Source organism: Chiloscyllium punctatum, chromosome 18 (assembly GCF_047496795.1).
Source record: "Chiloscyllium punctatum isolate Juve2018m chromosome 18, sChiPun1.3, whole genome shotgun sequence".
Taxonomy (NCBI): Eukaryota; Metazoa; Chordata; class Chondrichthyes; order Orectolobiformes; family Hemiscylliidae; genus Chiloscyllium; species Chiloscyllium punctatum.
The window spans coordinates 8,165,645-8,193,038 of NC_092756.1; the positions used below are offsets into that span (position 1 = coordinate 8,165,645).

Consider the following 27,394-nt stretch of genomic DNA (forward strand, 5'->3'; position numbering starts at 1 on the left):
GTGAAAGGTACAATGGCTTCAACTTTCAGTGCTGAATGCCACTGAGCCGCAGGAGGGGCGACTGTGGCTTGTTTCTGCAGTGTAGCAGTCATCACGTTCGCCTGACGCGCGAAACATCCCCAGTTCGAAAGTGGGCACAAACTGCTTTGTACTACAACTGCAGCATTTGACATAGTCAATAACCGAGTTTCCTTGCTTGCTTTCCCATTTGCAAACCTGCCTTCGAAGTGAACTGCAATACAATCCCATTCAAATACTGTGGAAAAAATTGTAAATGATGATATGCCTTCAGTTTGAGAGTGTAGTTACACACTTCTGATGCTTCCACGAAGAATTACCGCATTTACATTCCTTGCGCAGGCGGCCCGGTTCAAAGACAGGGAAGAAGCGGATGCGCTGGTGTCACAGTGCACCACGGATTCCTCAACTAGTCTGTCTGTATTCTCACGCACTCACAGATACATTTGTAGCTGAATCCAGTCTGAGAAGATAGACTCAGTTTACCGGTGATTTTTGTCTGGATTGATGGGCTATCGTTAACTGCTGAGAAATTGATATTGTAGACGGGCACATCCCAGCAGCTGTGCGAGTCGGAGAGGGATCATTCAACCCTTTTCACGTCAGTTTGAATCTGTTGTTATGCAGGAACACAATTGGAAGTGCAAGAAAATGGACACGCGAACGTGCTGGTAGTGTGGCCGAGCGGTCTAAGGCGCTGGATTAAGGCTCCTGTCTCGACAGAGGCGTGGGTTCGAATCCCACCGCTGCCATTTCTGCTGAACAGCTCCAAACCTTTTTTTTGGTTTAAATGCTGCTTCAATCCCTGCCTCATTTCTGTTTAAAACAGAAGAAAAATTAGTTTGCTTCCCGGGGAATTGACTGCGGTGTGGAAAAGTGCCGAATTTTCCAAAGTGTCTGTGCTGTCGTGATCGTGTTCGCTTCCCGCACGGAAAATCGCCAGCAGCTTTTCTGTTCCAGGCAAGTTGAGCTTTTACTGGAACCGAATGGAGACTGTTATTTCATCGTTGTTGCGAAACAGAGTCCTACGGTGACTCGACTCGTCGTTATTTGGTTTTCTGGCCAATGAGAAAATCGTTCCAATGTATTTCGATGTCATATGTTATTGAATTTCTCCCACTTCAGTCATTTCCGTCCTGGAGACATCGGAAGGGAAAAGTGATCTAGTCGAGACTGTGATTGGTGAAATTCACTTTTTATGGCCCATTCTTATTACGTTCTTTCTTTGTCTCTTTGCAGCATTGTCTGGGAAGTGGTGGTGCACTCAGGCTCCAGTATGTTTGAAAGAGTAGTTTGGAATTGCCCTGTTGTTAGTTGTGTGATTACTTTGTGGCTCATGCCCCCGGACTGTCTCACATTTAGCATTCATGCTTGCTGTGTCTGAAAATGCATTTGGTTTTCCAGTTTTGTTTGTGTTCCGTGTTAAATGCTTTCTGTTTTGCGATTCGCTCAATACATTACGAATTAACAGGGTTTCTGAGGTAACTTCCAGCTGCAAAAATCCTCAACTGAGAATCTGGGAAACTTTCACGGAGTATGGTCAGTCGGAGCAAAAGTAAGGAAGTCGTTCGTTTCTGCAGTGTTTCACAATGCTACCTTTCCCGTGAGCAGTCGAACAGACTAAATGATTTTGCCACAGACTGCGACGGTAAGCTCCGCAAAAACGTAATTCTTTAAAGCAGGTGTAAGCAACACAACGTTATTGGGGTACACCGCGTGGAAACAGACACTTCGGTGTATCTCGTCCATGCTCACCACATCGCCAAAATTAAACAAGTCCCATTAAACAACGAGCTAACGGAAACAGAAAGGTGAAAGGTAGAATGGCTTCAACTTTCAGTGCTGGATGCCACTGAGCTGCAGCGGGGGGGGGACCGAGGTTTGTTTCTGTAGTGTAGTGGTCATCACGTTCGCCTTACACGCGAAAAGTCCCCAGTTCGAAACTGGGCAGAAACTGCTTTGCTCTTCAACTGCAGCGTTTGACATCGACAAAAACGGAGCTTTCTTGCTTGCTTTCCCATGTGCAAACCTTCCTTCGAGTTTGCTTGAACAAATCTTCTCTCGTAGTGCAATACAATTCCATTTAATTACTGTGCAAAGCATTGTAAAGTTTTTCTCCAACCTGTTTCCTATCATATGCCATTCTGTTTGAGAGTGTAGTTACCCCCTTCTGATCCTTCCACGAAAAGCATTACCGCATTCGCATTCCTTGCGCAGGCGGCCCGGTTCAAAGACAGGGAAGAAGCTGATGTGCTGGTGTCACAGTGCACCACGGATTCCTCAACTAGTCTGTCTGTCAAATGTATCCCAAAGTCGTCTCTGAAAGACCTCATTTGGAAGGTGTCTGTCGTTATTCAACGTGCGAGAATTGGCACCAGAGGTCCTGAATCATGTTTTGGAGCAGTTCACACGTTAGTGGCTCATTCAATCAGCAACAGCAATGAAAGAAATTCCACTCTCAGAGGAACCTCTGCACCCGTGCTTTCATAGCGTCGCTAGTATTAAGGTGCGCCCCGAGATCTAAGCCACGTTGGAACTGAAACGGAGGAATCGACAGAGAGGCGACAGAATGACATCGCATCCATTTGGTTTTCTTTAAATCACTGACGAGCAGGAAAATGGAAACGGGGAGGGCGAGTGGGGAAGTGAGGCAGTTGCAGCTCTGGAGAACGTCCTTCTTTGTGATTCACTCAGCAACCAGAGACGTGACGGTGACTCAGGCGTGAGAGCTCTTCACATCGTGAACAAAAAGCAATCAAGGGCAGTTGGCACCTCTTCCGGAGTGGGGGTGGGGTGAGGTAATTACCTTTTGACTTCTGTTACCATGTTCAGAAACTGCCTTTTGGATTGAGGTGAACAGAAACTGCATTTCTAAAAAGCACCATGGAACTTGTTAAATTTTATTGAGTCGCTTTTTTTCATCGATTCACACACAGGTTTCCAACTCTTTTGGTATCGATGAGGCTCATGTCCAGGTGTGATAATCTCTGCAGCAAATTGCACGGTTAAGGTAAAAAGCAAGGAAAGTGACATCTCGAACCGGCCCCGAGGTCAGACCTTCCTCACAATGTAATCTGTCCTTCTCGGATTGTAATGCTACCTCCGGTTTTAGGGTGGAACATTCTTTGGGAACCTTATTCTGCAAAACAGACACAGTGACTGAAACTATGCTGCACGGTATGATTTGGGACACGGCCTGCTCAGCTTTGTGCATTTTCCCTGTAGTCCGGTGTGTTTCATGTTCCGTGTAAACGTGAAAGTTGTCCTGTTTCGAGCAATGGGTGAAATCATTTCGCAAAGCAAGAATCGAAATTGCAGTAATGTCAAGTAGCTCATGGTAATTTGACCCAATCATAACCGATCATATATTCTCACGCACTCACAGATACATTTGTAGCTGAATCCAGTCTGAGAAGATAGACTCAGCTTACCAGTGATTTTTGTCTGGATTGATGGGCTATCGTTAACTGCTGAGAAATTGATATTGTCGACGGGCACATCCCAGCAGCTGTGCGAGTCGGAGAGGGATCATGGAACCTTTTTCACTTGAGTTTACATCTGTTGTTATGCAGGAAAACAATTGGAAGTGCAAGAAAATGGAATCGCGGGCGTGTTGCTAGTGTGGCCGAGCGGTCTAAGGCGCTGGATTAAGGCTCCCGTCTCGCCCGAGGGCTGGGTTCGAATCCCACTGCTGCCGTTTCTGCGGAGCTGCTGGTTTAAATGCTGTTTCATTCCCCTGCTGCATTTCTGTTTGAAACAGAAGCAAAATGAGTTTGCTTCCCGGGGAATTGACTGCGGTGTGGAAAAGTGCCGAATTTTCCAAAGTGTCTGTGCTGTCGTGATCGTGTTCGCCTCCCGCGGGGAAAATCGCCAGCGGCTCCACTGTTGCTTTCTGTTCCAGGCAAGTTGAGCTTTTACTGGAACCGAATGGAGACTGTTATTTCATCGTTGTTGCGAAACAGAGTCCTACGGTGACTCGACTCGTCGTTATTTGGTTTTCTGGCCAATGAGAAAATCGTTCCAATGTATTTCGATGTCATATGTTATTGAATTTCTCCCACTTCAGTCATTTCCGTCCTGGAGTCATCGGAAGGGAAAGGTAATCTAATCGAGACTGTGATTGGTGAAATTCACTTTTTATGGCCCATTCTTATTATGTTCTTTCTTTGTCTCTTTGCAGCATTGTCTGGGAAGTGGTGGTGCACTCAGGCTCCAGTATGTTTGAAAGAGTAGTTTGGAATTGCCCTGTTGTTATTTGTGTGATTACTTTATGGCTCATGCCCCCGGACTGTCTCACATTTAGCATTCATGCTCGCTGTGTCTGAAAATGCATTTGGTTTTCCAGTTTTGTTTGTGTTCCGTGTTAAGTGCTTTCTGTTTTGCGATTCGCTCAATAAATTACGAATTAACAGGGTTTCCGAGGTAACTTCCAGCTGCAAAAATCCTCAACTGAGAATCTGGGAAACTTTCACGGAGTATGGTCAGTCGGAGCAAAAGTAAGGAAGTCGTTCGTTTCTGCAGTGTTTCACAATGCTACCTTTCCCGTGAGCAGTCGAACAGACTAAATGATTTTGCCACAGACTGCGACGGTAAGCTCCGCAAAAACGTAATTCTTTAAAGCAGGTGTAAGCAACACAACGTTATTGGGGTACACCGCGTGGAAACAGACACTTCGGTGTATCTCGTCCATGCTCACCACAGAGCCAAATTTAAACAAGTCCCATGAAACAACGAGTTAACGGAAACAGAAAGGTGAAAGGTAGAATGGCTTCAACTTTCAGTGCTGGATGCCACTGAGCTGCAGCGGGGGCGACCGAGGCTTGTTTCTGTAGTGTAGTGGTCATCACGTTCGCCTTACACGCGAAAGGTCCCCAGTTCGAAACTGGGCAGAAACTGCTTTGCTCTTCAACTGCAGCCTTTGACATCGACAAGAGCGGAGCTTTCTTGCTTGCTTTCCCATGTGCAAACCTGCCTTCGAGTTTGCTTGAATAAATCTTCTCTCGTGGTGCAATGCAATGCAATTCCATTTAATTACTGTGCAAAGCATTGTAAAGTTTTTCTCCAACATGGTTCTGATCATATGCCATTCTGTTTGAGAGTGTAGTTACCCCCTTCTGATCCTTCCACGAAAAGCATGACCGCATTCGCATTCCTTGCGCAGGCGGCCCGGTTCAAAGACAGGGAAGAAGCTGATGTGCTGGTGTCACAGTGCACCACGGATTCCTCAACTAGTCTGTCTGTCAAATGTATCCCAAAGTCGTCTCTGAAAGACCTCATTTGGAAGGTGTCTGTCGTTATTCAACGTGCGAGAATTGGCACCAGAAGTCCTGAATCATGTTTTGGAGCAGTTCGCACGTTAGTGGCTCATTCAATCAGCAACAGCAATGAAAGAAATTCCACTCTCAGAGGAACCTCTGGACCTGTGCTTTCATCGCGTCGCTAGTATTAAGGTGCGCCCCGAGATCTAAGCCACGTTGGAACTGAAACGGAGGAATCGACAGAGAGGCGACAGAATGAAATCGCATCCATTTGGTTTTCTTTAAATCACTGACGAGCAGGAAAATGGAAACGGGGAGGGCGAGTGGGGAAGTGAGGCAGTTGCAGCTCTGGAGAACGTCCTTCTTTGTGATTCACTCAGCAACCAGAGACGTGACGGTGACTCAGGCGTGAGAGCTCTTCACATCGTGAACAAAAAGCAATCAAGGGCAGTTAGCACCTCTTCCGGAGTGGGGGTGGGGTGAGGTAATTACCTTTTGACTTCTGTTACCATGTTCAGAAACTGCCTTTTGGATTGAGGTGAACAGAAACTGCATTTCTAAAAAGCAACATGGAACTTGTTAAACTTTATTGAGTCGCTTTTTTTAATCGATTCACACACAGGTTTCCAACTCTTTTGGTATCGATGAGGCTCATGTCCAGGTGTGATAATCTCTGCAGCAAATTGCACGGTTAAGGTAAAAAGCAAGGAAAGTGACATCTCGAACGGGCCCCGAGGTCAGACCTTCCTCACAATGTAATCTGTCGTTCTCGGATTGTAATGCTACCTCCGGTTTTAGGGTGGAACATTCTTTGGGAACCTTATTCTGCAAAACAGACACAGTGACTGAAACTATGCTGCACGGTATGATTTGGGACACGGCCTGCTCAGCTTTGTGCATTTTCCCTGTAGTCCGGTGTGTTTCATGTTCCGTGTAAACGTGAAAGTTGTCCTGTTTCGAGCAATGGGTGAAATCATTTAGCAAAGCAAGAATCGAAATTGCAGTAATGTCAAGTAGCGCATGGTAATTTGACCCAATCATAACCGATCATATATTCTCACGCACTCACAGATACATTTGTAGCTGAATCCAGTCTGAGAAGATAGACTCAGTTTACCGGTGATTTTTGTCTGGATTGATGGGCTATCGTTAACTGCTGAGAAATTGATATTGTAGACGGGCACATCCTAGCAGCTGTGCGAGTCGGAGAGGGATCATTCAACCCTTTTCACGTCAGTTTGAATCTGTTGTTATGCAGGAACACTATTGGAAGTGGAAGAAAATGAACACGGGAACGTGCTGGTAGTTTGGCCGAGCGGTCTAAGGCGCTGGATTAAGGCTCCAGTCTCGACAGAGGCGTGGGTTCGAATCCCACCGCTGCCATTTCTGCTGAACAGCTCCAAACCATTTTTTTGGTTTAAATGCTGCTGCAATCCCTGCCTCATTTCTGTTTAAAACAGAAGAAAAATGAGTTTGCTTCCCGGGGAATTGACTGCGGTGTGGAAAAGTGCCGAATTTTCCAAAGTGTCTGTGCTGTCGTGATCGTGTTCGCTTCCCGCACAGAAAATCGCCAGCAGCTCTACTGTTGCTTTCTGTTCCAGGCAAGTTGAGCTTTTACTGGAACCGAATGGAGACTGTTATTTCATCGTTGTTGCGAAACAGAGTCCTACGGTGACTCGACTCGTCGTTATTTGGTTTTCTGGCCAATGAGAAAATCGTTCCAATGTATTTCGATGTCATATGTTATTGAATTTCTCCCACTTCAGTCATTTCCGTCCTGGAGACATCGGAAGGGAAAAGTAATCTAATCGAGACTGTGATTGGTGAAATTCACTTTTTATGGCCCATTCTTATTATGTTCTTTCTTTGTCTCTTTGCAGCATTGTCTGGGAAGTGGTGGTGCACTCAGGCTCCAGTATGTTTGAAAGAGTAGTTTGGAATTGCCCTGTTGTTAGTTGTGTGATTACTTTATGGCTCATGCCCCCGGACTGTCTCACATTTAGCATTCATGCTCGCTGTGTCTGAAAATGCATTTGGTTTTCCAGTTTTGTTTGTGTTCCGTGTTAAATGCATTCTGTTTTGCGATTCGCTCAATACATTACGAATTAACAGGGTTTCTGAGGTAACTTCCAGCTGCAAAAATCCTCAACTAAGAATCTGGGAAACTTTCACGGAGTATGGTCAGTCGGAGCAAAAGTAAGGAAGCCGTTCGTTTCTGCAGTGTTTCACAATGCTTCCTTTCCCGTGAGCAGTCGAACAGACTAAATGATTTTGCCACAGACTGCGACGGTAAGCTCCGCAAAAACGTAATTCTTTAAAGCAGGTGTAAGCAACACAACGTTATTGGGGTACACCGCGTGGAAACAGACACTTCGGTGTATCTCGTCCATGCTCACCACATCGCCAAAATTAAACAAGTCCCATTAAACAACGAGCTAACGGAAACAGAAAGGTGAAAGGTAGAATGGCTTCAACTTTCAGTGCTGGATGCCACTGAGCTGCAGCGGGGGCGACCGAGGCTTGTTTCTGTAGTGTCGTGATCATCACGTTCGCCTTACACGCGAAAGGTCCCCAGTTCGAAACTGGGCAGAAACTGCTTTGCTCTTCAACTGCAGCCTTTGACATCGACAAGAACCAAGCTTTCTTGCTTGCTTTCCCATGTGCAAACCTGCCTTCGAGTTTGCTTGAACAAATCTTCTCTCGTAGTGCAATGCAATTCCATTTAATTACTGTGCAAAGCATTGTAAAGTTTTTCTCCAACCTGTTTCCTATCATATGCCATTCTGTTTGAGAGTGTAGTTACCCCCTTCTGATCCTTCCACGAAAAGCATTACCGCATTCGCATTCCTTGCGCAGGCGGCCCGGTTCAAAGACAGGGAAGAAGCTGATGTGCTGGTGTCACAGTGCACCACGGATTCTTCAACTAGTCTGTCTGTCAAATGTATCCCAAAGTCGTCTCTGAAAGACCTCATTTGGAAGGTGTCTGTCGTTATTCAACGTGCGAGAATTGGCACCAGAGGTCCTGAATCATGTTTTGGAGCAGTTCGCACGTTAATGGCTCATTCAATCAGCAACAGCAATGAAAGAAATTCCACTCTCAGAGGAACCTCTGGACCTGTGCTTTCATAGCGTCGCTAGTATTAAGGTGCGCCCCGAGATCTAAGCCACGTTGGAACTGAAACGGAGGAATCGACAGAGAGGCGACAGAATGAAATCGCATCCATTTGGTTTTCTTTAAATCACTGACGAGCAGGAAAATGGAAACGGGGAGGGCGAGTGGGGAAGTGAGGCAGTTGCAGCTCTGGAGAACGTCCTTCTTTGTGATTCACTCAGCAACCAGAGACGTGACGGTGACTCAGGCGTGAGAGCTCTTCACATCGTGAACAAAAAGCAATCAAGGGCAGTTAGCACCTCTTCCGGAGTGGGGGTGGGGTGAGGTAATTACCTTTTCACTTCTGTTACCATGTTCAGAAACTGCCTTTTGGATTGAGGTGAACAGAAACTGCATTTCTAAAAAGCAACATGGAACTTGTTAAACTTTATTGAGTCGCTTTTTTTAATCGATTCACACACAGGTTTCCAACTCTTTTGGTATCGATGAGGCTCATGTCCAGGTGTGATAATCTCTGCAGCAAATTGCACGGTTAAGGTAAAAAGCAAGGAAAGTGACATCTCGAACCGGCCCCGAGGTCAGACCTTCCTCACAATGTAATCTGTCGTTCTCGGATTGTAATGCTACCTCCGGTTTTAGGGTGGAACATTCTTTGGGAACCTAATTCTGCAAAACAGACACAGTGACTGAAACTATGCTGCACGGTATGATTTGGGGCACGGCCTGCTCAGCTTTGTGCATTTTCCCTGTAGTCCGGTGTGTTTCATGTTCCGTGTAAACGTGAAAGTTGTCCTGTTTCGAGCAATGGGTGAAATCACTTCGCAAAGCAAGAATCGAAATTGCAGTAATGTCAAGTAGCTCATGGTAATTTGACCCAATCATCACCGATCATATATTCTCACGCACTCACAGATACATTTGTAGCTGAATCCAGTCTGAGAAGATAGACTCAGTTTACCGGTGATTTTTGTCTGGATTGATGGGCTATCGTTAACTGCTGAGAAATTGATATTGTAGACGGGCACATCCCAGCAGCTGTGCGAGTCGGAGAGGGATCATTCAACCCTTTTCACGTCAGCTTGAATCTGTTGTTATGCAGGAACACAATTGGAAGTGCAAGAAAATGGACACGCGGACGTGCTGGTAGTGTGGCCGAGCGGTCTAAGGCGCTGGGTTAAGGCTCCAGTCTCGACAGAGGCGTGGGTTCGAATCCCACCGCTGCCATTTCTGCTGAACAGCTCCAAACCATTTTTTTGGTTTAAATGCTGCTTCAATCCCTGCCTCATTTCTGTTTAAAACAGAAGAAAAATGAGTTTGCTTCCCGGGGAATTGACTGCGGTGTGGAAAAGTGCCGAATTTTCCAAAGTGTTTGTGCTGTCGTGATCGTGTTCGCTTCCCGCACGGAAAATCGCCCGCAGCTTTTCTGTTCCAGGCAAGTTGAGCTTTTACTGGAACCGAATGGAGACTGTTATTTCATCGTTGTTGTGAAGCAGAGTCCTACGGTGACTCGACTCGTCGTTATTTGGTTTTCTGGCCAATGAGAAAATCGTTCCAATGTATTTCGATGTCATATGTTATTGAATTTCTCCCACTTCAGTCATTTCCGTCCTGGAGTCATCGGAAGGGAAAGGTAATCTAATCGAGACTGTGATTGGTGAAATTCACTTTTTATGGCCCATTCTTATTATGTTCTTTCTTTGTCTCTTTGCAGCATTGTCTGGGAAGTGGTGGTGCACTCAGGCTCCAGTATGTTTGAAAGAGTATTTTGGAATTGCCCTGTTCTTAGTTGTGTGATTACTTTATGGCTCATGCCCCCGGACTGTCTCACATTTAGCATTCATGCTCGCTGTGTCTGAAAATGCATTTGGTTTTCCAGTTTTGTTTGTGTTCCGTGTTAAGTGCTTTCTGTTTTGCGATTCGCTCAATAAATTACGAATTAACAGGGTTTCCGAGGTAACTTCCAGCTGCAAAAATCCTCAACTGAGAATCTGGGAAACTTTCACGGAGTATGGTCAGTCGGAGCAAAAGTAAGGAAGTCGTTCGTTTCTGCAGTGTTTCACAATGCTACCTTTCCCGTGAGCAGTCGAACAGACTAAATGATTTTGCCACAGACTGCGACGGTAAGCTCCGCAAAAACGTAATTCTTTAAAGCAGGTGTAAGCAACACAACGTTATTGGGGTACACCGCGTGGAAACAGACACTTCGGTGTATCTCGTCCATGCTCACCACATCGCCAAAATTAAACAAGTCCCATGAAACAACGAGCTCACGGAAACAGAAAGGTGAAAGGTAGAATGGCTTCAACTTTCAGTGCTGGATGCCACTGAGCTGCAGCGGGGGCGACCGAGGCTTGTTTCTGTAGTGTAGTGGTCATCACGTTCGCCTTACACGCGAAAGGTCCCCAGTTCGAAACTGGGCAGAAACTGCTTTGCTCTTCAACTGCAGCCTTTGACATCGACAAGAACGGAGCTTTCTTGCTTGCTTTCCCATGTGCAAACCTGCCTTCGAGTTTGCTTGAACAAATCTTCTCTCGTAGTGCAATGCAATGCAATTCCACTTAATTACTGTGCAAAGCATTGTGAAGTTTTTCTCCAACCTGTTTCCTATCATATGCCATTCTATTTGAGAGTGTCGTTACCCCCTTCTGATCCTTCCACGAAAAGCATTACCGCATTCGCATTCCTTGCGCAGGCGGCCCGGTTCAAAGACAGGGAAGAAGCTGATGTGCTGGTGTCACAGTGCACCACGGATTCCTCAACTAGTCTGTCTGTCAAATGTATCCCAAAGTCGTCTCTGAAACACCTCATTTGGAAGGTGTCTGTCGTTATTCAACGTGCGAGAATTGGCACCAGAGGTCCTGAATCATGTTTTGGAGCAGTTCACACGTTAGTGGCTCATTCAATCAGCAACAGCAATGAAAGAAATTCCACTCTCAGAGGAACCTCTGGACCTGTGCTTTCATAGCGTCGCAAGTATTAAGGTGCGCCCCGAGATCTAAGCCACGTTGGAACTGAAACGGAGGAATCGACAGAGAGGCGACAGAATGACATCGCATCCATTTGGTTTTCTTTAAATCACTGACGAGCAGGAAAATGGAAACGGGGAGGGCGAGTGGGGAAGTGAGGCAGTTGCAGCTCTGGAGAACGTCCTTCTTTGTGATTCACTCAGCAACCAGAGACGTGACGGTGACTCAGGCGTGAGAGCTCTTCACATCGTGAACAAAAAGCAATCAAGGGCAGTTAGCACCTCTTCCGGAGTGGGGGTGGGGTGAGGTAATTACCTTTTCACTTCTGTTACCATGTTCAGAAACTGCCTTTTGGATTGAGGTGAACAGAAACTGCATTTCTAAAAAGCACCATGGAACTTGTTAAACTTTATTGAGTCGCTTTTTTTCATCGATTCACACACAGGTTTCCAACTCTTTTGGTATCGATGAGGCTCATGTCCAGGTGTGATAATCTCTGCAGCAAATTGCACGGTTAAGGTAAAAAGCAAGGAAAGTGACATCTCGAACCGGCCCCGAGGTCAGACCTTCCTCACAATGTAATCTGTCGTTCTCGGATGGTAATGCTACCTCCGGTTTTAGGGTGGAACATTCTTTGGGAACCTTATTCTGCAAAACAGACACAGTGACTGAAACTATGCTGCACGGTATGATTTGGGACACGGCCTGCTCAGCTTTGTGCATTTTCCCTGTAGTCCGGTGTGTTTCATGTTCCGTGTAAACGTGAAAGTTGTCCTGTTTCGAGCAATGGGTGAAATCATTTAGCAAAGCAAGAATCGAAATTGCAGTAATGTCAAGTAGCTCATGGTAATTTGACCCAATCATAACCGATCATATATTCTCACGCACTCACAGATACATTTGTAGCTGAATCCAGTCTGAGAAGATAGACTCAGTTTGTTCAGTGATTTTTGTCTGGATTGATGGGCTATCGTTAACTGCTGAGAAATTGATATTGTAGACGGGCACATCCCAGCAGCTGTGCGAGTCGGAGAGGGATCATTCAACCCTTTTCACGTCAGTTTGAATCTGTTGTTATGCAGGAACACAATTGGAAGTGCAAGAAAATGGACTGGTGGAAGTGCTGGTAGTGTGGCCGAGCGGTCTAAGCCGCTGGATTAAGGCTCCAGTCTCGACAGGGGCGTGGGTTCGAATCCCACCGCTGCCATTTCTGCGGAACAGCTGGTTTAAATGCTGCTTCAATCCCTGCCTCATTTCTGTTTAAAACAGAATTAAAATGAGTTTGCTTCCCGGGGAATTGACTGCGGTGTGGAAAAGTGCCGAATTTTCCAAAGTGTCTGTGCTGTCGTGATCGTGTTCGCTTCCCGAACGGAAAATCGCCAGCAGCTCTACTGTTGCTTTCTGTTCCAGGCAAGTTGAGCTTTTACTGGAACCGAATGGAGACTGTTATTTCATCGTTGTTGTGAAACAGAGTCCTACGGTGACTCGACTCGTCGTTATTTGGTTTTCTGGCCAATGAGAAAATCGTTCCAATGTATTTCGATGTCATATGTTATTGAATTTCTCCCACTTCAGTCATTTCCGTCCTGGAGTCATCGGAAGGGAAAGGTAATCTAATCGAGACTGTGATTGGTGAAATTCACTTTTTATGGCCCATTCTTATTATGTTCTTTCTTTGTCTCTTTGCAGCTTTGTCTGGGAAGTGGTGGTGCACTCAGGCTCCAGTATGTTTGAAAGAATATTTTGGAATTGCCCTGTTCTTAGTTGTGTGATTACTTTATGGCTCATGCCCCCGGACTGTCTCACATTTAGCATTCATGCTCGCTGTGTCTGAAAATGCATTTGGTTTTCCAGTTTTGTTTGTGTTCCGTGTTAAGTGCTTTCTGTTTTGCGATTCGCTCAATAAATTACGAATTAACAGGGTTTCCGAGGTAACTTCCAGCTGCAAAAATCCTCAACTGAGAATCTGGGAAACTTTCACGGAGTATGGTCAGTCGGAGCAAAAGTAAGGAAGTCGTTCGTTTCTGCAGTGTTTCACAATGCTACCTTTCCCGTGAGCAGTCGAACAGACTAAATGATTTTGCCACAGACTGCGACGGTAAGCTCCGCAAAAACGTAATTCTTTAAAGCAGGTGTAAGCAACACAACGTTATTGGGGTACACCGCGTGGAAACAGACACTTCGGTGTATCTCGTCCATGCTCACCACATCGCCAAAATTAAACAAGTCCCATTAAACAACGAGCTCACGGAAACAGAAAGGTGAAAGGTAGAATGGCTTCAACTTTCAGTGCTGGATGCCACTGAGCTGCAGCGGGGGCGACCGAGGCTTGTTTCTGTAGTGTAGTGGTCATCACGTTCGCCTTACACGCGAAAGGTCCCCAGTTCGAAACTGGGCAGAAACTGCTTTGCTCTTCAACTGCAGCCTTTGACATCGACAAGAACGGAGCTTTCTTGCTTGCTTTCCCATGTGCAAACCTGCCTTCGAGTTTGCTTGAACAAATCTTCTCTCGTAGTGCAATGCAATGCAATGCAATTCCACTTAATTACTGTGCAAAGCATTGTAAAGTTTTTCTCCAACCTGTTTCCTATCATATGCCATTCTATTTGAGAGTGTCGTTACCCCCTTCTGATCCTTCCACGAAAAGCATTACCGCATTCGCATTCCTTGCGCAGGCGGCCCGGTTCAAAGACAGGGAAGAAGCTGATGTGCTGGTGTCACAGTGCACCACGGATTCCTCAACTAGTCTGTCTGTCAAATGTATCCCAAAGTCGTCTCTGAAAGACCTCATTTGGAAGGTGTCTGTCGTTATTCAACGTGCGAGAATTGGCACCAGAGGTCCTGAATCATCTTTTGGATCAATTCGCACGTTAGTGGCTCATTCAATCAGCAACAGCAATGAAAGAAATTCCACTCTCAGAGGAACCTCTGGACCTGTGCTTTCATAGCGTCGCTAGTATTAAGGTGCGCCCCGAGATCTAAGCCACGTTGGAACTGAAACGGAGGAATCGACAGAGAGGCGACAGAATGACATCGCATCCATTTGGTTTTCTTTAAATCACTGACGAGCAGGAAAATGGAAACGGGGAGGGCGAGTGGGGAAGTGAGGCAGTTGCAGCTCTGGAGAACGTCCTTCTTTGTGATTCACTCAACAACCAGAGACGTGACGGTGACTCAGGCGTGAGAGCTCTTCACATCGTGAACAAAAAGCAATCAAGGGCAGTTAGCACCTCTTCCGGAGTGGGGGTGGGGTGAGGTAATTACCTTTTGACTTCTGTTACCATGTTCAGAAACTGCCTTTTGGATTGAGGTGAACAGAAACTGCATTTCTAAAAAGCACCATGGAACTTGTTAAACTTTATTGAGTCGCTTTTTCTCATCGATTCCCACACAGGTTTCCAACTCAGTTGGTATCCATGAGGCTCATGTCCAGGTGTGATAATCTCTGCAGCAAATTGCACGGTTAAGGTAAAAGGCAAGGAAAGTGGCATCTCGAACCGGCCCCGAGGTCAGACCTTCCTCACAATGTAATCTGTCGTTCTCGGATTGTAATACTACCTCCGGTTTTAGGATGGAACATTCTTTGGGAACCTTATTCTGCAAAACAGACACAGTGCCTGAAACTATGCTGCACGGTATGATTTGGGAAACGGCCTGCTCAGCTTTGTGCATTTTCCCTGTAGTCCGGTGTGTTTCATGTTCCGTGTAAACGTGAAAGTTGTCCTGTTTCGAGCAATGGGTGAAATCATTTAGCAAAGCAAGAATCGAAATTGCAGTAATGTCAAGTAGCTCATGGTAATTTGACCGAATCATAACCGATCATATATTCTCACGCACTCACAGATACATTTGTAGCTGAATCCAGTCTGAGAAGATAGACTCAGCTTACCAGTGATTTTTGTCTGGATTGATGGGCTATCGTTAACTGCTGAGAAATTGATATTGTCGACGGGCACATCCCAGCAGCTGTGCGAGTCGGAGAGGGATCATGGAACCTTTTTCACTTGAGTTTACATCTGTTGTTATGCAGGAAAACAATTGGAAGTGCAAGAAAATGGACTCGCGGGCGTGTTGCTAGTGTGGCCGAGCGGTCTAAGGCGCTGGATTAAGGCTCCCGTCTCGCCCGAGGGCTGGGTTCGAATCCCACCGCTGCCGTTTCTGCGGAGCTGCTGGTTTAAATGCTGTTTCATTCCCCTGCTGCATTTCTGTTTGAAACAGAAGCAAAATGAGTTTGCTTCCCGGGGAATTGACTGCGGTGTGGAAAAGTGCCGAATTTTCCAAAGTGTCTGTGCTGTCGTGATCGTGTTCGCCTCCCGCGGGGAAAATCGCCAGCGGCTCCACTGTTGCTTTCTGTTCCAGGCAAGTTGAGCTTTTACTGGAACCGAATGGAGACTGTTATTTCATCGTTGTTGCGAAACAGAGTCCTACGGTGACTCGACTCGTCGTTATTTGGTTTTCTGGCCAATGAGAAAATCGTTCCAATGTATTTCGATGTCATATGTTATTGAATTTCTCCCACTTCAGTCATTTCCGTCCTGGAGTCATCGGAAGGGAAAGGTAATCTAATCGAGACTGTGATTGGTGAAATTCACTTTTTATGGCCCATTCTTATTATGTTCTTTCTTTGTCTCTTTGCAGCTTTGTCTGGGAAGTGGTGGTGCACTCAGGCTCCAGTATGTTTGAAAGAGTAGTTTGGAATTGCCCTGTTGTTATTTGTGTGATTACTTTATGGCTCATGCCCCCGGACTGTCTCACATTTAGCATTCATGCTCGCTGTGTCTGAAAATGCATTTGGTTTTCCAGTTTTGTTTGTGTTCCGTGTTAAGTGCTTTCTGTTTTGCGATTCGCTCAATAAATTACGAATTAACAGGGTTTCCGAGGTAACTTCCAGCTGCAAAAATCCTCAACTGAGAATCTGGGAAACTTTCACGGAGTATGGTCAGTCGGAGCAAAAGTAAGGAAGTCGTTCGTTTCTGCAGTGTTTCACAATGCTACCTTTCCCGTGAGCAGTCGAACAGACTAAATGATTTTGCCACAGACTGCGACGGTAAGCTCCGCAAAAACGTAATTCTTTAAAGCAGGTGTAAGCAACACAACGTTATTGGGGTACACCGCGTGGAAACAGACACTTCGGTGTATCTCGTCCATGCTCACCACATAGCCAAATTTAAACAAGTCCCATGAAACAACGAGTTAACGGAAACAGAAAGGTGAAAGGTAGAATGGCTTCAACTTTCAGTGCTGGATGCCACTGAGCTGCAGCGGGGGCGACCGTGGCTTGTTTCTGTAGTGTAGTGGTCATCACGTTCGCCTTACACGCGAAAGGTCCCCAGTTCGAAACTGGGCAGAAACTGCTTTGCTCTTCAACTGCAGCCTTTGACATCGACAAGAGCGGAGCTTTCTTGCTTGCTTTCCCATGTGCAAACCTGCCTTCGAGTTTGCTTGAATAAATCTTCTCTCGTGGTGCAATGCAATGCAATTCCATTTAATTACTGTGCAAAGCATTGTAAAGTTTTTCTCCAACATGGTTCTGATCATATGCCATTCTGTTTGAGAGTGTAGTTACCCCCTTCTGATCCTTCCACGAAAAGCATTACCGCATTCGCATTCCTTGCGCAGGCGGCCCGGTTCAAAGACAGGGAAGAAGCTGATGTGCTGGTGTCACAGTGCACCACGGATTCCTCAACTAGTCTGTCTGTCAAATGTATCCCAAAGTCGTCTCTGAAAGACCTCATTTGGAAGGTGTCTGTCGTTATTCAACGTGCGAGAATTGGCACCAGAGGTCCTGAATCATGTTTTGGAGCAGTTCACACGTTAGTGGCTCATTCAATCAGCAACAGCAATGAAAGAAATTACACTCTCAGAGGAACCTCTGGACCTGTGCTTTCATAGCGTCGCAAGTATTAAGGTGCGACCCGAGATCTAAGCCACGTTGGAACTGAAACGGAGGAATCGACAGAGAGGCTACAGAATGACATCGCATCTATTTGGTTTTCTTTAAATCACTGACGAGCAGGAAAATGTAAACGGTGAAGGCGAGTGGGGAAGTGAGGCAGTTGCAGATCTGGAGAAAGTCCTTCTTTGTGATTCACTCAGCAACCAGAGACGTGACGGTGACTCAGGCGTGAGAGCTCATCACATCATGAACAAACAGCAATCAAGGGCAGTTAGCACCTCTTCCGGAGTGGGGGTGGGGTGAGGTAATTACCTTTTGACTTCTGTTACTATGTTCAGAAACTGCCTTTTGGATTGAGGTGAACAGAAACTGCATTTCTAAAAAGCACCATGGAACTTGTTAAAATGTATTGAGTCGCTTTTTCTCATCGATTCCCACACAGGTTTCCAACTCAGTTGGTATCCATGAGGCTCATGTCCAGGTGTGATAATCTCTGCAGCAAATTGCACGGTTAAGGTAAAAGGCAAGGAAAGTGGCATCTCGAACCGGCCCCGAGGTCAGACCTTCCTCACAATGTAATCTGTCGTTCTCGGATTGTAATACTACCTCCGGTTTTAGGATGGAACATTCTTTGGGAACCTTATTCTGCAAAACAGACACAGTGCCTGAAACTATGCTGCACGGTATGATTTGGGAAACGGCCTGCTCAGCTTTGTGCATTTTCCCTGTAGTCCGGTGTGTTTCATGTTCCGTGTAAACGTGAAAGTTGTCCTGTTTCGAGCAATGGGTGAAATCATTTAGCAAAGCAAGAATCGAAATTGCAGTAATGTCAAGTAGCTCATGGTAATTTGACCGAATCATAACCGATCATATATTCTCACGCACTCACAGATACATTTGTAGCTGAATCCAGTCTGAGAAGATAGACTCAGCTTACCAGTGATTTTTGTCTGGATTGATGGGCTATCGTTAACTGCTGAGAAATTGATATTGTCGACGGGCACATCCCAGCAGCTGTGCGAGTCGGAGAGGGATCATGGAACCTTTTTCACTTGAGTTTACATCTGTTGTTATGCAGGAAAACAATTGGAAGTGCAAGAAAATGGACTCGCGGGCGTGTTGCTAGTGTGGCCGAGCGGTCTAAGGCGCTGGATTAAGGCTCCCGTCTCGCCCGAGGGCTGGGTTCGAATCCCACCGCTGCCGTTTCTGCGGAGCTGCTGGTTTAAATGCTGTTTCATTCCCCTGCTGCATTTCTGTTTGAAACAGAAGCAAAATGAGTTTGCTTCCCGGGGAATTGACTGCGGTGTGGAAAAGTGCCGAATTTTCCAAAGTGTCTGTGCTGTCGTGATCGTGTTCGCCTCCCGCGGGGAAAATCGCCAGCGGCTCCACTGTTGCTTTCTGTTCCAGGCAAGTTGAGCTTTTACTGGAACCGAATGGAGACTGTTATTTCATCGTTGTTGCGAAACAGAGTCCTACGGTGACTCGACTCGTCGTTATTTGGTTTTCTGGCCAATGAGAAAATCGTTCCAATGTATTTCGATGTCATATGTTATTGAATTTCTCCCACTTCAGTCATTTCCGTCCTGGAGTCATCGGAAGGGAAAGGTAATCTAATCGAGACTGTGATTGGTGAAATTCACTTTTTATGGCCCATTCTTATTATGTTCTTTCTTTGTCTCTTTGCAGCTTTGTCTGGGAAGTGGTGGTGCACTCAGGCTCCAGTATGTTTGAAAGAGTAGTTTGGAATTGCCCTGTTGTTATTTGTGTGATTACTTTATGGCTCATGCCCCCGGACTGTCTCACATTTAGCATTCATGCTCGCTGTGTCTGAAAATGCATTTGGTTTTCCAGTTTTGTTTGTGTTCCGTGTTAAGTGCTTTCTGTTTTGCGATTCGCTCAATAAATTACGAATTAACAGGGTTTCCGAGGTAACTTCCAGCTGCAAAAATCCTCAACTGAGAATCTGGGAAACTTTCACGGAGTATGGTCAGTCGGAGCAAAAGTAAGGAAGTCGTTCGTTTCTGCAGTGTTTCACAATGCTACCTTTCCCGTGAGCAGTCGAACAGACTAAATGATTTTGCCACAGACTGCGACGGTAAGCTCCGCAAAAACGTAATTCTTTAAAGCAGGTGTAAGCAACACAACGTTATTGGGGTACACCGCGTGGAAACAGACACTTCGGTGTATCTCGTCCATGCTCACCACATAGCCAAATTTAAACAAGTCCCATGAAACAACGAGCTAACGGAAACAGAAAGGTGAAAGGTAGAATGGCTTCAACTTTCAGTGCTGGATGCCACTGAGCTGCAGCGGGGGCGACCGTGGCTTGTTTCTGTAGTGTAGTGGTCATCACGTTCGCCTTACACGCGAAAGGTCCCCAGTTCGAAACTGGGCAGAAACTGCTTTGCTCTTCAACTGCAGCCTTTGACATCGACAAGAGCGGAGCTTTCTTGCTTGCTTTCCCATGTGCAAACCTGCCTTCGAGTTTGCTTGAATAAATCTTCTCTCGTGGTGCAATGCAATGCAATTCCATTTAATTACTGTGCAAAGCATTGTAAAGTTTTTCTCCAACATGGTTCTGATCATATGCCATTCTGTTTGAGAGTGTAGTTACCCCCTTCTGATCCTTCCACGAAAAGCATTACCGCATTCGCATTCCTTGCGCAGGCGGCCCGGTTCAAAGACAGGGAAGAAGCTGATGTGCTGGTGTCACAGTGCACCACGGATTCCTCAACTAGTCTGTCTGTCAAATGTATCCCAAAGTCGTCTCTGAAACACCTCATTTGGAAGGTGTCTGTCGTTATTCAACGTGCGAGAATTGGCACCAGAGGTCCTGAATCATGTTTTGGAGCAGTTCACACGTTAGTGGCTCATTCAATCAGCAACAGCAATGAAAGAAATTACACTCTCAGAGGAACCTCTGGACCTGTGCTTTCATAGCGTCGCAAGTATTAAGGTGCGACCCGAGATCTAAGCCACGTTGGAACTGAAACGGAGGAATCGACAGAGAGGCTACAGAATGACATCGCATCTATTTGGTTTTCTTTAAATCACTGACGAGCAGGAAAATGTAAACGGTGAAGGCGAGTGGGGAAGTGAGGCAGTTGCAGATCTGGAGAAAGTCCTTCTTTGTGATTCACTCAGCAACCAGAGACGTGACGGTGACTCAGGCGTGAGAGCTCATCACATCATGAACAAACAGCAATCAAGGGCAGTTAGCACCTCTTCCGGAGTGGGGGTGGGGTGAGGTAATTACCTTTTGACTTCTGTTACTATGTTCAGAAACTGCCTTTTGGATTGAGGTGAACAGAAACTGCATTTCTAAAAAGCACCATGGAACTTGTTAAAATGTATTGAGTCGCTTTTTCTCATCGATTCCCACACAGGTTTCCAACTCAGTTGGTATCCATGAGGCTCATGTCCAGGTGTGATAATCTCTGCAGCAAATTGCACGGTTAAGGTAAAAGGCAAGGAAAGTGGCATCTCGAACCGGCCCCGAGGTCAGACCTTCCTCACAATGTAATCTGTCGTTCTCGGATTGTAATACTACCTCCGGTTTTAGGATGGAACATTCTTTGGGAACCTTATTCTGCAAAACAGACACAGTGCCTGAAACTATGCTGCACGGTATGATTTGGGAAACGGCCTGCTCAGCTTTGTGCATTTTCCCTGTAGTCCGGTGTGTTTCATGTTCCGTGTAAACGTGAAAGTTGTCCTGTTTCGAGCAATGGGTGAAATCATTTAGCAAAGCAAGAATCGAAATTGCAGTAATGTCAAGTAGCTCATGGTAATTTGACCGAATCATAACCGATCATATATTCTCACGCACTCACAGATACATTTGTAGCTGAATCCAGTCTGAGAAGATAGACTCAGCTTACCAGTGATTTTTGTCTGGATTGATGGGCTATCGTTAACTGCTGAGAAATTGATATTGTCGACGGGCACATCCCAGCAGCTGTGCGAGTCGGAGAGGGATCATGGAACCTTTTTCACTTGAGTTTACATCTGTTGTTATGCAGGAAAACAATTGGAAGTGCAAGAAAATGGACTCGCGGGCGTGTTGCTAGTGTGGCCGAGCGGTCTAAGGCGCTGGATTAAGGCTCCCGTCTCGCCCGAGGGCTGGGTTCGAATCCCACCGCTGCCGTTTCTGCGGAGCTGCTGGTTTAAATGCTGTTTCATTCCCCTGCTGCATTTCTGTTTGAAACAGAAGCAAAATGAGTTTGCTTCCCGGGGAATTGACTGCGGTGTGCAAAAGTGCCGAATTTTCCAAAGTGTCTGTGCTGTCGTGATCGTGTTCGCCTCCCGCGGGGAAAATCGCCAGCGGCTCCACTGTTGCTTTCTGTTCCAGGCAAGTTGAGCTTTTACTGGAACCGAATGGAGACTGTTATTTCATCGTTGTTGCGAAACAGAGTCCTACGGTGACTCGACTCGTCGTTATTTGGTTTTCTGGCCAATGAGAAAATCGTTCCAATGTATTTCGATGTCATATGTTATTGAATTTCTCCCACTTCAGTCATTTCCGTCCTGGAGTCATCGGAAGGGAAAGGTAATCTAATCGAGACTGTGATTGGTGAAATTCACTTTTTATGGCCCATTCTTATTATGTTCTTTCTTTGTCTCTTTGCAGCTTTGTCTGGGAAGTGGTGGTGGACTCAGGCTCCAGTATGTTTGAAAGAGTAGTTTGGAATTGCCCTGTTGTTATTTGTGTGATTACTTTATGGCTCATGCCCCCGGACTGTCTCACATTTAGCATTCATGCTCGCTGTGTCTGAAAATGCATTTGGTTTTCCAGTTTTGTTTGTGTTCCGTGTTAAGTGCTTTCTGTTTTGCGATTCGCTCAATAAATTACGAATTAACAGGGTTTCCGAGGTAACTTCCAGCTGCAAAAATCCTCAACTGAGAATCTGGGAAACTTTCACGGAGTATGGTCAGTCGGAGCAAAAGTAAGGAAGTCGTTCGTTTCTGCAGTGTTTCACAATGCTACCTTTCCCGTGAGCAGTCGAACAGACTAAATGATTTTGCCACAGACTGCGACGGTAAGCTCCGCAAAAACGTAATTCTTTAAAGCAGGTGTAAGCAACACAACGTTATTGGGGTACACCGCGTGGAAACAGACACTTCGGTGTATCTCGTCCATGCTCACCACAGAGCCAAATTTAAACAAGTCCCATGAAACAACGAGTTAACGGAAACAGAAAGGTGAAAGGTAGAATGGCTTCAACTTTCAGTGCTGGATGCCACTGAGCTGCAGCGGGGGCGACCGAGGCTTGTTTCTGTAGTGTAGTGGTCATCACGTTCGCCTTACACGCGAAAGGTCCCCAGTTCGAAACTGGGCAGAAACTGCTTTGCTCTTCAACTGCAGCCTTTGACATCGACAAGAACGGAGCTTTCTTGCTTGCTTTCCCATGTGCAAACCTGCCTTCGAGTTTGCTTGAATAAATCTTCTCTCGTGGTGCAATGCAATGCAATTCCATTTAATTACTGTGCAAAGCATTGTAAAGTTTTTCTCCAACATGGTTCTGATCATATGCCATTCTGTTTGAGAGTGTAGTTACCCCCTTCTGATCCTTCCACGAAAAGCATTACCGCATTCGCATTCCTTGCGCAGGCGGCCCGGTTCAAAGACAGGGAAGAAGCTGATGTGCTGGTGTCACAGTGCACCACGGATTCCTCAACTAGTCTGTCTGTCAAATGTATCCCAAAGTCGTCTCTGAAACACCTCATTTGGAAGGTGTCTGTCGTTATTCAACGTGCGAGAATTGGCACCAGAGGTCCTGAATCATGTTTTGGAGCAGTTCACACGTTAGTGGCTCATTCAATCAGCAACAGCAATGAAAGAAATTACACTCTCAGAGGAACCTCTGGACCTGTGCTTTCATAGCGTCGCAAGTATTAAGGTGCGACCCGAGATCTAAGCCACGTTGGAACTGAAACGGAGGAATCGACAGAGAGGCTACAGAATGACATCGCATCTATTTGGTTTTCTTTAAATCACTGACGAGCAGGAAAATGTAAACGGTGAAGGCGAGTGGGGAAGTGAGGCAGTTGCAGATCTGGAGAAAGTCCTTCTTTGTGATTCACTCAGCAACCAGAGACGTGACGGTGACTCAGGCGTGAGAGCTCATCACATCATGAACAAACAGCAATCAAGGGCAGTTAGCACCTCTTCCGGAGTGGGGGTGGGGTGAGGTAATTACCTTTTGACTTCTGTTACTATGTTCAGAAACTGCCTTTTGGATTGAGGTGAACAGAAACTGCATTTCTAAAAAGCACCATGGAACTTGTTAAAATGTATTGAGTCGCTTTTTCTCATCGATTCCCACACAGGTTTCCAACTCAGTTGGTATCCATGAGGCTCATGTCCAGGTGTGATAATCTCTGCAGCAAATTGCACGGTTAAGGTAAAAGGCAAGGAAAGTGGCATCTCGAACCGGCCCCGAGGTCAGACCTTCCTCACAATGTAATCTGTCGTTCTCGGATTGTAATACTACCTCCGGTTTTAGGATGGAACATTCTTTGGGAACCTTATTCTGCAAAACAGACACAGTGCCTGAAACTATGCTGCACGGTATGATTTGGGAAACGGCCTGCTCAGCTTTGTGCATTTTCCCTGTAGTCCGGTGTGTTTCATGTTCCGTGTAAACGTGAAAGTTGTCCTGTTTCGAGCAATGGGTGAAATCATTTAGCAAAGCAAGAATCGAAATTGCAGTAATGTCAAGTAGCTCATGGTAATTTGACCGAATCATAACCGATCATATATTCTCACGCACTCACAGATACATTTGTAGCTGAATCCAGTCTGAGAAGATAGACTCAGCTTACCAGTGATTTTTGTCTGGATTGATGGGCTATCGTTAACTGCTGAGAAATTGATATTGTCGACGGGCACATCCCAGCAGCTGTGCGAGTCGGAGAGGGATCATGGAACCTTTTTCACTTGAGTTTACATCTGTTGTTATGCAGGAAAACAATTGGAAGTGCAAGAAAATGGACTCGCGGGCGTGTTGCTAGTGTGGCCGAGCGGTCTAAGGCGCTGGATTAAGGCTCCCGTCTCGCCCGAGGGCTGGGTTCGAATCCCACCGCTGCCGTTTCTGCGGAGCTGCTGGTTTAAATGCTGTTTCATTCCCCTGCTGCATTTCTGTTTGAAACAGAAGCAAAATGAGTTTGCTTCCCGGGGAATTGACTGCGGTGTGCAAAAGTGCCGAATTTTCCAAAGTGTCTGTGCTGTCGTGATCGTGTTCGCCTCCCGCGGGGAAAATCGCCAGCGGCTCCACTGTTGCTTTCTGTTCCAGGCAAGTTGAGCTTTTACTGGAACCGAATGGAGACTGTTATTTCATCGTTGTTGCGAAACAGAGTCCTACGGTGACTCGACTCGTCGTTATTTGGTTTTCTGGCCAATGAGAAAATCGTTCCAATGTATTTCGATGTCATATGTTATTGAATTTCTCCCACTTCAGTCATTTCCGTCCTGGAGTCATCGGAAGGGAAAGGTAATCTAATCGAGACTGTGATTGGTGAAATTCACTTTTTATGGCCCATTCTTATTATGTTCTTTCTTTGTCTCTTTGCAGCTTTGTCTGGGAAGTGGTGGTGGACTCAGGCTCCAGTATGTTTGAAAGAGTAGTTTGGAATTGCCCTGTTGTTATTTGTGTGATTACTTTATGGCTCATGCCCCCGGACTGTCTCACATTTAGCATTCATGCTCGCTGTGTCTGAAAATGCATTTGGTTTTCCAGTTTTGTTTGTGTTCCGTGTTAAGTGCTTTCTGTTTTGCGATTCGCTCAATAAATTACGAATTAACAGGGTTTCCGAGGTAACTTCCAGCTGCAAAAATCCTCAACTGAGAATCTGGGAAACTTTCACGGAGTATGGTCAGTCGGAGCAAAAGTAAGGAAGTCGTTCGTTTCTGCAGTGTTTCACAATGCTACCTTTCCCGTGAGCAGTCGAACAGACTAAATGATTTTGCCACAGACTGCGACGGTAAGCTCCGCAAAAACGTAATTCTTTAAAGCAGGTGTAAGCAACACAACGTTATTGGGGTACACCGCGTGGAAACAGACACTTCGGTGTATCTCGTCCATGCTCACCACAGAGCCAAATTTAAACAAGTCCCATGAAACAACGAGTTAACGGAAACAGAAAGGTGAAAGGTAGAATGGCTTCAACTTTCAGTGCTGGATGCCACTGAGCTGCAGCGGGGGCGACCGAGGCTTGTTTCTGTAGTGTAGTGGTCATCACGTTCGCCTTACACGCGAAAGGTCCCCAGTTCGAAACTGGGCAGAAACTGCTTTGCTCTTCAACTGCAGCCTTTGACATCGACAAGAACGGAGCTTTCTTGCTTGCTTTCCCATGTGCAAACCTGCCTTCGAGTTTGCTTGAATAAATCTTCTCTCGTGGTGCAATGCAATGCAATTCCATTTAATTACTGTGCAAAGCATTGTAAAGTTTTTCTCCAACATGGTTCTGATCATATGCCATTCTGTTTGAGAGTGTAGTTACCCCCTTCTGATCCTTCCACGAAAAGCATTACCGCATTCGCATTCCTTGCGCAGGCGGCCCGGTTCAAAGACAGGGAAGAAGCTGATGTGCTGGTGTCACAGTGCACCACGGATTCCTCAACTAGTCTGTCTGTCAAATGTATCCCAAAGTCGTCTCTGAAAGACCTCATTTGGAAGGTGTCTGTCGTTATTCAACGTGCGAGAATTGGCACCAGAGGTCCTGAATCATGTTTTGGAGCAGTTCACACGTTAGTGGCTCATTCAATCAGCAACAGCAATGAAAGAAATTACACTCTCAGAGGAACCTCTGGACCTGTGCTTTCATAGCGTCGCAAGTATTAAGGTGCGACCCGAGATCTAAGCCACGTTGGAACTGAAACGGAGGAATCGACAGAGAGGCTACAGAATGACATCGCATCTATTTGGTTTTCTTTAAATCACTGACGAGCAGGAAAATGTAAACGGTGAAGGCGAGTGGGGAAGTGAGGCAGTTGCAGATCTGGAGAAAGTCCTTCTTTGTGATTCACTCAGCAACCAGAGACGTGACGGTGACTCAGGCGTGAGAGCTCATCACATCATGAACAAACAGCAATCAAGGGCAGTTAGCACCTCTTCCGGAGTGGGGGTGGGGTGAGGTAATTACCTTTTGACTTCTGTTACTATGTTCAGAAACTGCCTTTTGGATTGAGGTGAACAGAAACTGCATTTCTAAAAAGCACCATGGAACTTGTTAAAATGTATTGAGTCGCTTTTTCTCATCGATTCCCACACAGGTTTCCAACTCAGTTGGTATCCATGAGGCTCATGTCCAGGTGTGATAATCTCTGCAGCAAATTGCACGGTTAAGGTAAAAGGCAAGGAAAGTGGCATCTCGAACCGGCCCCGAGGTCAGACCTTCCTCACAATGTAATCTGTCGTTCTCGGATTGTAATACTACCTCCGGTTTTAGGATGGAACATTCTTTGGGAACCTTATTCTGCAAAACAGACACAGTGCCTGAAACTATGCTGCACGGTATGATTTGGGACACGGCCTGCTCAGCTTTGTGCATTTTCCCTGTAGTCCGGTGTGTTTCATGTTCCGTGTAAACGTGAAAGTTGTCCTGTTTCGAGCAATGGGTGAAATCATTTAGCAAAGCAAGAATCGAAATTGCAGTAATGTCAAGTAGCTCATGGTAATTTGACCCAATCATAACCGATCATATATTCTCACGCACTCACAGATACATTTGTAGCTGAATCCAGTCTGAGAAGATAGACTCAGCTTACCAGTGATTTTTGTCTGGATTGATGGGCTATCGTTAACTGCTGAGAAATTGATATTGTCGACGGGCACATCCCAGCAGCTGTGCGAGTCGGAGAGGGATCATGGAACCTTTTTCACTTGAGTTTACATCTGTTGTTATGCAGGAAAACAATTGGAAGTGCAAGAAAATGGACTCGCGGGCGTGTTGCTAGTGTGGCCGAGCGGTCTAAGGCGCTGGATTAAGGCTCCCGTCTCGCCCGAGGGCTGGGTTCGAATCCCACCGCTGCCGTTTCTGCGGAGCTGCTGGTTTAAATGCTGTTTCATTCCCCTGCTGCATTTCTGTTTGAAACAGAAGCAAAATGAGTTTGCTTCCCGGGGAATTGACTGCGGTGTGCAAA

The 27,394-nt window shown here is 46.0% G+C and overlaps 9 non-coding genes across 9 annotated transcripts; all 9 read left to right on the top strand.

The window, feature by feature from the left end:
* The first annotated feature begins 1,901 nt into the window (after positions 1-1,901).
* Positions 1,902-1,974, top strand: trnav-uac (transfer RNA valine (anticodon UAC)). The gene has a single exon. It is a non-coding gene; the product is annotated as a tRNA-Val (tRNA).
* A 2,866-nt stretch (positions 1,975-4,840) lies between these two features.
* On the top strand, positions 4,841-4,913 carry trnav-uac (transfer RNA valine (anticodon UAC)). Its single transcript has one exon. It is a non-coding gene; the product is annotated as a tRNA-Val (tRNA).
* A 4,617-nt stretch (positions 4,914-9,530) lies between these two features.
* On the top strand, positions 9,531-9,612 carry trnal-aag (transfer RNA leucine (anticodon AAG)). Its single transcript has one exon. It is a non-coding gene; the product is annotated as a tRNA-Leu (tRNA).
* A 1,129-nt stretch (positions 9,613-10,741) lies between these two features.
* trnav-uac (transfer RNA valine (anticodon UAC)) lies at positions 10,742-10,814 on the top strand. The gene has a single exon. It is a non-coding gene; the product is annotated as a tRNA-Val (tRNA).
* A 2,871-nt stretch (positions 10,815-13,685) lies between these two features.
* On the top strand, positions 13,686-13,758 carry trnav-uac (transfer RNA valine (anticodon UAC)). The gene has a single exon. It is a non-coding gene; the product is annotated as a tRNA-Val (tRNA).
* A 2,876-nt stretch (positions 13,759-16,634) lies between these two features.
* Positions 16,635-16,707, top strand: trnav-uac (transfer RNA valine (anticodon UAC)). The gene has a single exon. It is a non-coding gene; the product is annotated as a tRNA-Val (tRNA).
* A 2,871-nt stretch (positions 16,708-19,578) lies between these two features.
* Positions 19,579-19,651, top strand: trnav-uac (transfer RNA valine (anticodon UAC)). Its single transcript has one exon. It is a non-coding gene; the product is annotated as a tRNA-Val (tRNA).
* Positions 19,652-22,522: 2,871 nt separating this feature from the next.
* On the top strand, positions 22,523-22,595 carry trnav-uac (transfer RNA valine (anticodon UAC)). The gene has a single exon. It is a non-coding gene; the product is annotated as a tRNA-Val (tRNA).
* A 2,871-nt stretch (positions 22,596-25,466) lies between these two features.
* On the top strand, positions 25,467-25,539 carry trnav-uac (transfer RNA valine (anticodon UAC)). The gene has a single exon. It is a non-coding gene; the product is annotated as a tRNA-Val (tRNA).
* The last annotated feature ends 1,855 nt before the right edge of the window (positions 25,540-27,394 follow it).